Source organism: Schistocerca piceifrons, chromosome 5, assembly GCF_021461385.2.
Source record: "Schistocerca piceifrons isolate TAMUIC-IGC-003096 chromosome 5, iqSchPice1.1, whole genome shotgun sequence".
Taxonomy (NCBI): domain Eukaryota; kingdom Metazoa; phylum Arthropoda; class Insecta; order Orthoptera; family Acrididae; genus Schistocerca; species Schistocerca piceifrons.
This window is the reverse complement of record NC_060142.1, coordinates 264,194,561-264,207,459: the sequence shown is the minus strand read 5'-3', so window position 1 is coordinate 264,207,459 and position 12,899 is coordinate 264,194,561.

Sequence of the window (12,899 nt, the reverse complement as noted above, 5' to 3'; positions counted from 1 at the left end):
CCGAAGATCATAAGTACCGTAGTCTTCAGAAAATATCCCTGAGCAAGCTCAGAAATTTTGTCAGTGCGATTTGGATTCACATTGTATGCTCCAGTTTGCAGTGTTTCTCTCTCACCAACTGTAGACTGAATGAGTTACCCATTATATTTATTCATCTGTGATTCATTAATACGGACATCTATGAGTCTTCAGCCATTGACCTCATATGTGAAGAAATTTTATGTAATTTTGGGTCTCATTATCCTCGTTAACTTCTAATTCAGTACATTAACATAACCAAGCATGAAACTACCTGGCAGTTAAAAAGTATATGTTGAACCGAGATTTGAACTCGGCATCTTCACTTTTCGGGGAGCCAACGGAGACATTTTTTTCTCATCTCATTTTGTTCGTCATTGTTCGTTGTGTTTCTTCGTGGTGGACGTTCTATGACAGCCGTTCAAATTCATCGTTGATTTTTTCATTCGGTTTTTGTATCACAGAGGGCAACTATCCCTCTGACCGAACACGCTGAGGTACCTTGTTGGCATCTATTGAGCTGCCCAAGCACGCCTCAGGTCTCCTTCTCACAGCTGTACTTCCGCCAGTACCCCGTTCTGCAGTGGCTCAGCCTTGGCTCCGCAATATCCTTTCAGGAGTGCAGTTCCAGTGTGCCAGGAAATTCCATATCAGTGCACAGTCCGTCGCAGAATGAAAATTTCATTCCGGTTAACTTAGCTTGATGGTGATCAGTTCATTCAGTACAAGCAAAATTCTCCGCATTTCTGCACAATAACCACCAAGGTCACAAACACATACGTTACCGAACATTATGCAGTGTACTCGTATCTTTTAGTTAGAAATAAAAATTACTTGTCTCTCAGCTTGTAAGTCACTGCAGAACCAGACCACCAACTAGAACAGATACGAGACGCTGAGATTCTGCTGGCCCGATTTTCACTTCAGAGTTATAAAGACGGGTCTAGTATTTAGTAAAACATCTTTCAAAGCATAACATACATTCATTGTTGTATTTTAATGCAATTAAGAGTTGTTATAAATTGGTACATTTACCATATTATGACAGTTCAAGATTTTATTGTTAAATTGATGCTTAACTCAAGTATACGGTACACTTTCATCCTCGTCTTGTGCTTGTGGGTTTCTCGGGTTAAAGTAGAGAAAAGGATGTACCATTCTCATCATCGTATCCTCAATCTGCCCAGTGATTGTTTTTTCAAAGGTAACGGTTTCTTTGGGCTCTTGGTCATTCAATAATTAGACGAATAGCTGTACAGTGAAAATGATTTGTTAAGTCAATACAATTATATTTTTCCACGTTGTCCCCACTAACAGCTAAGCACGTGTTCCACCTTTTGACAAATGTTCTTATTAACTCAGCGAAGAAACCTTCACTCTGATCCCTAAATCAGTTTTGTATTTTATTATTATATTTTATTCCTTCTCATTTAGCGGGATGCCACGCGACACTTCTGTCGTGGAACCAAGCAAACAAAGGGTTACCCCATGGCTATGAGGAAGACTGTAACGTTCCCTGGCAAACTCACATTATTAAAGAACAACAGTTTATTTGTACCATATACGCCGCTCTGGGCAAGTTGTATATATCGTAATTATTGAACAAAAATATTACTGAATGTGGTGTAAAAGACATTTGTTATTCTCCTTATATTTTTTGTTGTAATATTGCTCTGTATTTAGGATAGGAATTTTTCTGTATTTATTATGTGATTGTAAAATGTGTCAGTATTTGCGATAGCAGAGATATATATAAAATGTTGTCAGAAGAGAATAATATCGTCAATTTGCAAAGAAATGTTAATAGTCAGCAATACTATTTAAGCACAATGCATTATGTATTCTTTGGTCTTCTCTGTTCAGAAGTCATTGCGGTAGGACACTGTGAAAGAGTTTTTTACGAATGGGTAGACTTCTTTTGTCTCTGTCTGGTCTTAGCCGCCATTAGACGATGCGTTACGAATTAATGTGAGTAGTATTGTTGTTTGATCTAAATATATTAGAGTTTATCAAAAGTGTGAATTATTTATGTAAATTAGCTTGCCCACGTCATCTATAAAATTTCTTTAAGAATTTTTCAGCATTTTTTAGCGGTGTTGCTGGGCTGTGCCGCGACCAACAATAGGCGGCACATTTAAAAAATTATCAAACCCGTAAATCGGGAACAGAAGCATAAAAATCAATAGTGAATTAAGAAATTGTTCTTCTTTTTCAGTGATCCTGTGGCTGATAAAATTTGAATTAATTATACGTTTGTGCATTCGTAGGCGGATAGCTAATGTTAGTTAACATTGAAATTTAAACAGTTTGGTTCTTTCAAAATATCTTAAATGTGTAATGAAGTAGGTTTGATCAGTGATAAATGTCGGCTTGGCAATAATTAAAACATTTTCTGCTAATAGAGGTAATCTTGTGTTCTATGGCTAGTGCCGGGATAAAATTCAGTAAAAATATTTAACAAAAAACCCACTGCATCTGGAAAGTGTGTGCCAAGGCCGAATGATTTAAAGGACTCAATTCTCAACCTAATATTCTTAACCAGTTCATATGAGTTCACGTAAATATTATTTTTTCTTCAAATGTACGTAATTCATAAGAAAGTAAAAATTTTTTATTACCACACGAAAATAAGAGAGTGGTTCTACAACAAAGTTCGCACGAAAGAAAATTAACTTAAGAGCAAAAGATAAAATTTATTACTCTTCTTTAACGAGATTTCAAATCAATTCCATTCATTTCCGACGATTTCGTTAAATTGGCGCCCAACGTGGGGCACGAATATTCAGTGGCCACTAAATACCCGTGAGATAACTAGGGAATTAATATAGTCGAACTTTGTTGCAGAACATTTAATAATTTTTCTTTGTATTGTATGTATTGCATAACCAATATTGTGTGGTAATACCTGTGTATGATTTTTTGCATGAGAACACTATGTACCCAGAGGCAAGCTGAAGAAGAGAGCTCAATATTTCGAAAAATTAATTACCTACCACAATATCAGGGGGCAGCTGCACCCAAGATAGATCACCAAAAGGTAAAGCTACAGTGTAGTTGTCCTGTGGGTAGTAAAGTAGCCTCAGTGCGGTGTTCTCGGGTCATTAGTGGTGTGCTTGTTGTTAGTATTTTGTTTTAAAATAACAGGACATTTAGGTAGTTAGTCATTGTAGTATATAGTAAGTGTGTATTAGTTAATGTCCATTTCTTGTGTGATTATGTCAGTGAAACCTGAGTGTTAGGATATTTAGTTCAGATTTTATTTCTTTTGTTTACTATGGTTAGATTGCGTAGTCAGAAAGATATCAACATGGATAATGAGCAACAGTCAGTAAGTAGTGATACCGAGTTGGAAAGTGGGACACAAAGTAATGTTAGTGATGTAGTTCAGGAAGTACAATATGAAAATCTGGGGGCAGAAGGGCAAGAAATGTTGCCATTGCCACCCAGTGATTCAGTTGATAGCGGAAATACTGTGCCATCCGCAAGCACTGGACACGGACCAGAGAGTGATGAGGTGTCAGAAGTGCAATCATTAAGAGTTATGTTCGAGCGCATGCTCAATTTCCAAGCTGAATTTGTACGTGTGCAAGCAGAACGCGATAGAGAGCGTGATGCTAAACAAGCAGAACGAGATAGAGAACGTGATGCTGAACAAGCAGAGCGTGACCAGAGATTGGTAGCTGAATTTGCCAAACAAGCAGAGCGCGATAGAGAACGTGATGCTAAACAAGCAGAGCGTGACCGACGCCTGCATGAGAGGGACTTGCAGTTGATGCAAACTTTAGAAGTTATGCAAAGTGAGATTGTTAGTTTGAAACAAAACTATGAAACCATACCCAAAACGGTGCAAGAATTAAGCGAAAGAGTAGATAGTGTTCAAGTGGCTAACGCCAATATAGTAGAGGAAATCAGTGTCCTGACTAATAGGGTCGAACAACTAGAAATTGACACAACTCAAGTAATTGAGAACAAAGTGATCGAACAAGTGCACAAAGTAGAAAATGAAGTCATAAAAGAAATACATCAGAAAGTGCACGCCGCAATTGAGGCCAGAGATGTCGACTCAAGTGCGGATGTGCAAGATCTAAAAAGGTAGTGCACAAGGACATTCCGCTGTGGCAGCGGAGTGTGGACCGTCGTCTTGCCGAAATGGAGCTTAGCTTGCGGCATGACGAGGAACGGGCGTATGTCACGCCAGCCAGGTCCAACAATGATAGGCATATAAATACTGCAGTAAAAAATTGCGACTGCGAGACAGAACAGGCAATCAATGTAAGCGAAACAAATAAATGTCATTCCAAAGTAGTGATTGAAGAAAGCTTGATTAGGAACCGACAGTTTCAGATCTTTACAACGGAGAAGAAATCTGTTCACCCTGTAGTGTTTATCAAGGGATTTAGAAACATTTTGCCTAGCGTTTGGAGTCATACCCAGAAAATACAGTTCGTTATGTCCTACATACAAGGAGATGCTGCATTATGGGCAACCGAAGCAGCTGACAGTTGTGATACATATGAGCAATTTGAAAAAGCATTCTTGGCCAAATATTGGTCAACATGTATCCAGGAGAGATTACGGAAGGAGGTATATAATCCAGAGCCGTATTCTCCACGACTAGGCAATTTGCGAAAATATTTCGAGAAGTACATTAATAAGACCCGTTACTGGGACGAACAGATTTCATCCCGGGATTTGATCAGACTTTTGAAATCACACTTGCCGATACATGTAAAGGAAAAACTTATACACGTGCCTGAAAATGATATGGAACATTTCTTGTCTGTTCTGGACTCAATTGACCTGATTCAGGAGGATGTTAAGGCAGCCTCTGAACAGGCTAGAAGTAACGGAAACGGTTATAGAAATGGTCGAAATAACACGCCTCCACCAAGTAATGGAAACGGCGGAGGTAATAATAGGAGACAAGAGTATGCACAAAACGGAAATAGAGGTAGAGACCGGAACAGCAATAGTCCGCCGGTGAATAATGACCGGAAAAGGAGGTTCGATGACCGGTATGAGACAGGCCCACCAAGCAATAATAGATGGAAAAATGCCAGGGGGCCGAGCAACACTAATACTTATAATGATGCAAACCGAACTTGGCCGCAGAATCAGAGGCCCAGTCCGGACCGGCAAAACAGTGATAGGTATGACAATAACCGACCGCCACCACAAAATGCGCCAATTGCGCAACCGTGGCGGCCGACGCAACACAACGTGCACATAGTGGAGGTCAGTGACACAGAGCAGCCACGCCCATCCACTAGCAATAATTCAACAAACTAGATGCAGCCGAGATACGCTCTCCATCGTCGGCTGAGGTTTGGAGTGAGAGCAGCCCGACACAGAACAAAACACCGAACAACATCTGTATCCTTAGGTATAATGACGGGGTACAGATGGGAGATGAATTAATAACTGAACCATCCACGTGCATAAAGGAGCACAAAGACAAAGTACAAGCGATAATAGGGATGAGTATGGACTTATTCAAAGTACTGGGGAAGGAAAGGCGTATGCTGACTTTTCCCGTGAATAATTGTAAGGTCACTGGAGCCATAAGTGCACAGCGACAAATAATTAAACTCCAAGTGCGGGTAGAGATGTATTTAGAGGATGAAGCCATAGCGTGCTCATTTCTGGTAGTAAAGGGTTTAAAAGTAGCCTGCATTTTGGGGGTAGATTTTTTGAGAGAAAGGGACGCAATAATCGACCTTTATCGGGGAAAATTAAGCTTGATGAATGCTGGTAGGAGAATAGAATTGTCCATGCTCAGATCTGAAGAGGTACCTGTACCTAATTGTAACGCTATTAACATAAGGTGTAGGAATCAGTGGATACTACATTTAGACAATCATTGTCTAGGTCAGAATCTCTATTATCCTGACGTACAAGGTGATCAATTAAAAGCAAATGTGGACGCACTTGTGAACAAAGTATCACAGTCCGAAAATTTGAACTCTATGCAACAGCAGGATTTGGTACAGTTATTATCTAATTATGCAGACGTATTTTCAGAACGACCAGGAATTGTTAAGGGATATCAGTACAATATCGAGGTGAAGCCTCACAAAACTTACTGTCGAGCCTCATACTCCATTCCTTGGCCCAAGAAGGAAAAAGTTTTTATTTTTACGAACATTTGGAGAGTTAAATAAATTGTTCAGGTTATACATTGCATATAAGCACACAAGATAAGAAAAGCAGGGTGCAACCTTACCAGGTGCGCTCAGAAAAGGAAAGAAAAATATAACCGACATGTGACGAATAACCAAAAATTTAGTGTTGGGGACTTGGTACTCTTACGCAATCATCCTAAGTCCTCGGCATCCTTGAAACAGAATAGCAAGTGGCAATTGGTGTACAATGGACCTTTTAGAGTAGTAAGTGTGCCACATGAGTGTAGCTATCTCTTAGCAGATCCCCACTCAGGGAGAGTACGGGGACTGTATCCGCGTAAGGATGTAAAAGCATTCCTACAGTAAAAGACTAATAGTCATATGTGGACACCATTCGTTTGTAAATAATGAACGTTAATGATGTGTGATCTTTAGAGATAATGTACTAGTGTAGAAGTGTTTAGTTATAAGAATATGATTGACTTTCTCATGTGTATGGATATTTGTGTTATGTACTCTTTTAATTTGTGTTATCTGGAACATGCTCTAAATGTTTGCACAGATAATCTGATTAGTGCAATTATTTGTAGTGTTAAGCTGTGACAGAGTTCAATCAAAAAGAACATTTTAGTAATGATTAGTTAGTGTACTACATAATTTTCTATGTGCCCAAATTTGAAATATTTCTTGGCACAATCTTTTCTATTATGTGTATGTATGTAGATATGTGTAGCTGTCAGATTGACAGATTCGAACCCAGAATAATATCAATAATATGAGGCCCTGAGAACTTTATTATCTCACCAATGTTATTAGAGAAAATAATGCACCCAGTAGTGACCCGAGGGCACCACGGTAGGCAAATTTTTTGCAAATTTATGTAATGCAAAGTTACGCACAAAGAAGCTTCAATTGAAGCATGTGCAGATTCAAACAGTAAAAAAGAGCTAGCCAGATACAGTCCAAGTCAATTTTTGCCTACAGAGACTACACTGTAGTTACGTAGGACGTTGATAGTAAAGTGTGACATGAGTTCAAAGGAGTTATTGAACAATATGCCTGAATCCGGCTGGAATGCACAAATAAAATCTACTCGAACACGAATATAGATGACTTTTGGGCAAACTAATACCAAATTTTAATATTTTGTTACCATGTACGCAAACATCACACCTTGGTAAAGAGTTACGAATGTGCTATTATAAAAAAAAAATTGCACAGCCGACATTGTAAATAAAAATAAAGGAACTTAAACAAAAGTGCAGTATTGTGCGGCAGAGACAGACAGTGACTGTTAAACCTGCAGCAATACGTCACGGAGTAGTTGAGTATAAGCAATAAAAAACTGTATCATCGCCGTGTGTGCAAGTGGACAAGGAACTAGCACGACACGAACAGTGAACCGATAACGGACGGTGGATCAAATTAGTGTCAAACTTTAACTCTTTGTGTGTCAAGGGACGCTAGGAAAGCGCATTGACTACGAAGATACATTTTGTCCTAAGGTGAAAACTTGCGTGTGACTAATGACAAGTCATGACATGGTGAAAAATATTGTGTGCCCATAAAACGTGTTACTGTGACAACGAAACATTGTGCAAACCAGACTAGTGAAGGCCTACTGAGTAATAACTGCCACTAACTGTGTGCGTTCTTTCCCACAGCAGGAAAAATGCCTATAAGGATAGTACACTGTTTCTGAACTTGTTGCATGTTTCCTGGAGCACTGCAAGAAGACGTCGCACGGGCGAGCGGATATCCAACGCGCATCCTGCTACATCAGCTATGCAGCGGCCGCAGCAGCCCGTAGCAGACCAGACAGACAGCCACGCCCCTCCGCGCCGTAGCTGTCAACGCCGGGGGCGGTGACCTACACGGAGTCAGCGCGCCGCGCCGAGCGCCGCTCAACAATCACTCCGCACCGCTCACCAAATACAGCATTATTGATTTTTTTTTATGTTCACATAAACTGAATAACATGTCAATGACTTCATTTCGATAAACATTGAACATTTACTACGTAGGACAAGTGACCTTGTAGTGTATCACAAGAATAATAGTATCACACACAAAAACTTCAGTCGAACTGTATGTGACTGTGATATTGTGTAATTGTGTAACCGTTTGTGACGAACTGCATTTAATTCAAATGAATAACTGCTAAAGAGACAATATTGACTATGAACCAACTGGGATGGCTGGGCTCCGGCACAGTTTTGCCCAGGTTTCCTGTTTGCCTACGCCCAAATGGGGGAGCCATGAACTTATATAACCCTGGGACTAAATAAAAGAACCATTCCGTAAAATATACAAGTGTAAAGAACGTTACTGGCACCATTGTGTCAAAGTGTAAAAACTCTTTACCAAATGCTGCCAGGGGGCAATGTAACGTTCCCTGGCATACTCACATTATTAAAGAACAACAGTTTATTTGTACCATATACGCCGCTCTGGGCAAGTTGTATATATCGTAATTATTGAACAAAAATATTACTGAATGTGGTGTAAAAGACATTTGTTATTCTCCTTATATTTTTTGTTGTAATATTGCTCTGTATTTAGGATAGGAATTTTTCTGTATTTATTATGTGATTGTAAAATGTGTCAGTATTTGCGATAGCAGAGATATATATAAAATGTTGTCAGAAGAGAATAATATCGTCAATTTGCAAAGAAATGTTAATAGTCAGCAATACTATTTAAGCACAATGCATTATGTATTCTTTGGTCTTCTCTGTTCAGAAGTCATTGCGGTAGGACACTGTGAAAGAGTTTTTTACGAATGGGTAGACTTCTTTTGTCTCTGTCTGGTCTTAGCCGCCATTAGACGATGCGTTACGAATTAATGTGAGTAGTATTGTTGTTTGATCTAAATATATTAGAGTTTATCAAAAGTGTGAATTATTTATGTAAATTAGCTTGCCCACGTCATCTATAAAATTTCTTTAAGAATTTTTCAGCATTTTTTAGCGGTGTTGCTGGGCTGTGCCGCGACCAACAATAGGCGGCACATTTAAAAAATTATCAAACCCCTAAATCGGGAACAGAAGCATAAAAATCAATAGTGAATTAAGAAATTGTTCTTCTTTTTCAGTGATCCTGTGGCTGATAAAATTTGAATTAATTATACGTTTGTGCATTCGTAGGCGGATAGCTAATGTTAGTTAACATTGAAATTTAAACAGTTTGGTTCTTTCAAAATATCTTAAATGTGTAATGAAGTAGGTTTGATCAGTGATAAATGTCGGCTTGGCAATAATTAAAACATTTTCTGCTAATAGAGGTAATCTTGTGTTCTATGGCTAGTGCCGGGATAAAATTCAGTAAAAATATTTAACAAAAAACCCACTGCATCTGGAAAGTGTATGCCAAGGCCGAATGATTTAAAGGACTCAATTCTCAACCTAATATTCTTAACCAGTTCATATGAGTTCACGTAAATATTATTTTTTCTTCAAATGTACGTAATTCATAAGAAAGTAAAAATTTTTTATTACCACACGAAAATAAGAGAGTGGTTCTACAACAAAGTTCGCACGAAAGAAAATTAACTTAAAAGCAAAAGATAAAATTTATTACTCTTCTTTAACGAGATTTCAAATCAATTCCATTCATTTCCGACGATTTCGTTAAAAGACGTGGTAGGTGCTCTTAACTCACAACACCAGTTTCTGCAGCGTCAGTTGCGCTGCAGAGATCGAACGTTGTCCTCAGGATGAAGCAAGCCTTTCCTCTAGTGTTCCGGATATCTCAATGCAGACTTGACTTTCTTAACAATCATTCCTGAGCAGTAGGCTCTGTTGAAATTGCATCACTCCTCCAAAAAAAAAAAAACACAAAAAATTGGACCATGAGCACTCCGAAAGATGGTAACATGGTCTTATCAGCCAATGGTTGCGTCTTTAATTTCTTACGGGCAAGTGAATCAGGGTGTTTCCCCTCCACGCTGAGACTACGGCTCAATACAAGTTTCATCACATGATAAAATTCTGTACAAAAATGCATCACCTTCGCTTATAAAACGATTTTGGACCTCGGTGTAAATGTGAAACATCTGTTCCTTGTGACAGAATGACACAGTAATGTGAGGGTGAACAGGATGTGCATTATAAGCCAAGTCCTGGTGAGGTGTAGGATTCTCAGCTTGCAATAAATCATCCATGATGGTCGGCAATTGCGAGCAAAGAATTGTGTGCACAGCTGAATATCGACTGCAAGAATAATGCAAAATATGTAATATATGTGTACTGTGTATGATTACACAAGACCATGGGCCAATATTCCATTCAGGTCGACGATTATCTAAATACCATTATGATAGGAGATTACACTCGGTGTCACCGTTGCGAACAGGAATCCGAAAGACAGTTCATCGGTTCATGAAGTTGCTACATGCAAATTCGATAAAAAGAAGAATTTAAAACTCAGACCTCTGAGTGCAGTCTTCTGAGACAGAGTGCGATTCTTTTGAATGTCGAAGAGCCTAAAGCAACTGTTAATTCAGAACATCGGAGGATGATTCTGACTAGGCTGAAATCCGTAATTTCCAGATTCAGACCACGGAAGGCGACAAATTTCCACTTTCAACAGGATTCTAGATTCTCGACCATTGAACACGTTGCCCGATTTGGTTGGACTGTTCTACACGTCCATCAGTCCTGACTCAGCACTTACAGACTTCTATCGCTTCCACCAATGAAAGATGGACCAAGTAGCTGACATTTTCACCACAGATGTTACCGTCAAAGCTGTAGAAAGCAAGTTTTTTCTATCGCTGCCTGTGTGCTCTAGTTCATCGTTGGCAAAAGTACATGTCGAATGGTGCTGATTACATGAAAAAATGAAATTGTGTTGCTACAGTCTTGCTCTGTTTAATTGTGTTACTGTGCTAACATCGTTTGTAGTTTACATAGAAATAAATCTAAGTCGTTAGTTTTGGAATGACACTCAGATACTCAAATTCGCACAATGTTCATCCCATTGGCAAACACAGTTCGCCTAGTACGTGCTACAGTACACCCACCCACTTGATATTCGTGCCTTCTGTAGGTGGAGCGTTTTTTCTGGGATTGCGACCCCTTTCCCACATCTGTTTGCCTACCCTCCCCCCTCTCCTCCTCACGCTATTCCGTCCAGCTCCAGATACCTCTGTCTCCCCCCCCCCCCTCTCTCTCTCTCTCTCTCTCTCTCTCTCTCTCTTCCCGGCCGTCAGGCACACAGCCGACCGCGATCACGTGACGTACGCAGCGCCACGCGACACTCTGCGCCCGGCTGTCTGTTTTCGGCGCGCGGCGTGCTAATGTCACATTTAACTGCCGCTTTATCTAAATGAAGTGATATTTCCGTCTGCGCAAAAGCGGTCATTAAAGTCTTTATCGTACATTTCTGCATTAATTGCGCTTCGTCCCGCGACAAACAGAGTTCGTGACTGCGTGGCCGCACGGACGGCGCGCCGTGAATCGTGCTACCGCTCTCGCGGTCCACCACGTGGCCAAGCATAAAAAGTGGGAACTGTTGTGCCCGTAGTTGCACGAGGCGGCGTAGATCACTAAAAAACGTAATACATAAATAAAACGTCGCATATTAATTTATTTACAGAATAAATAATTAAATACACTACTGGCCATTAAAATTGCTACACCACGAAGATGACCTGTTGCAGACGCGAAATTTAACCGACAGGATGAAGATGCTGTGATATGCAAATGATTAGCTTTTCAGAGCATTCACACAAGGTTAGCACCGGTGGCGACACCTACAACGTGCTAACATGAGAAAAGTTTCCAACCGATTTCTCATACACAAACAGCAGGTGACCAGCGTTGCCTGGTGAAACGTTGTTGTGATGCCTCATGTAAGGAGGAGAAATGCGTTTCCGACGTTGATAAAGGTCGGATTATAGCCTATCGTGATTGCGGTTTATCGTATCGCGACATTGTTGCGCGCGTTGGTCGAGATCCAATGACTGTTAGCAGGATGTGGAATCGGTGGGTTCAGCAGAGTAATACGGAACGCCGTGCTGGATCCCAACGGCCTCGTATCACTAGCAGTCGAGATGATAGGCATCTTATCACCATGGCTGTAACAGATCGTGCAGCCACGTCTCGATCCCTGAGTCAACAGATGGGGACGTTTGCAAGACAGTCGAACAGTTCGACGACGTTTGCAGCAGCATGGACTATCAGCTCGGAGACCATAGCTGCGGTTACCCTTGACGCTGCATCACAGACAGGAGCTCCTGCCATGGTGTACTCAACTACGAACCTGGGTGCACGAATGGCAAAACCTCATTTTTTCGGATGAATCCAAGTTCTGTTTACAGCATCATGATGGTCGCATCCGTGTTTGGCGAGATTGCGGTGAACGCACATTGGAAGCGTGTCTTCGTCATCGCCATACTGGCGTATACCCGGCGTGATGGTATGGGGTGCCATTGGTTACACGGCTGGGTCACCTCTTGTTCGCGTTGACGGCACTTTGAACAGGGGACGTTACATTTCAGATGTGTTACGACCAGTGGCTCTACCCTTCATTCGATTCCTGCGAAACCCTACATTTCAGCAGGATAATGCACGACCGCGTGTTGCAGGTCCTTTACGGGCGTTTCTGGATACAGAAAATGTTCGACTGCTGCCCTGGCCAGCACATTGTCCAGATCTCTCACCAATTAAAAACGTCTGGTCAATGGTGGACGAGCAACTGGCTCGTCACAATACGCCAGTCACTACTCTTGATGAACTGTGGTATCGTGTTGAAGCT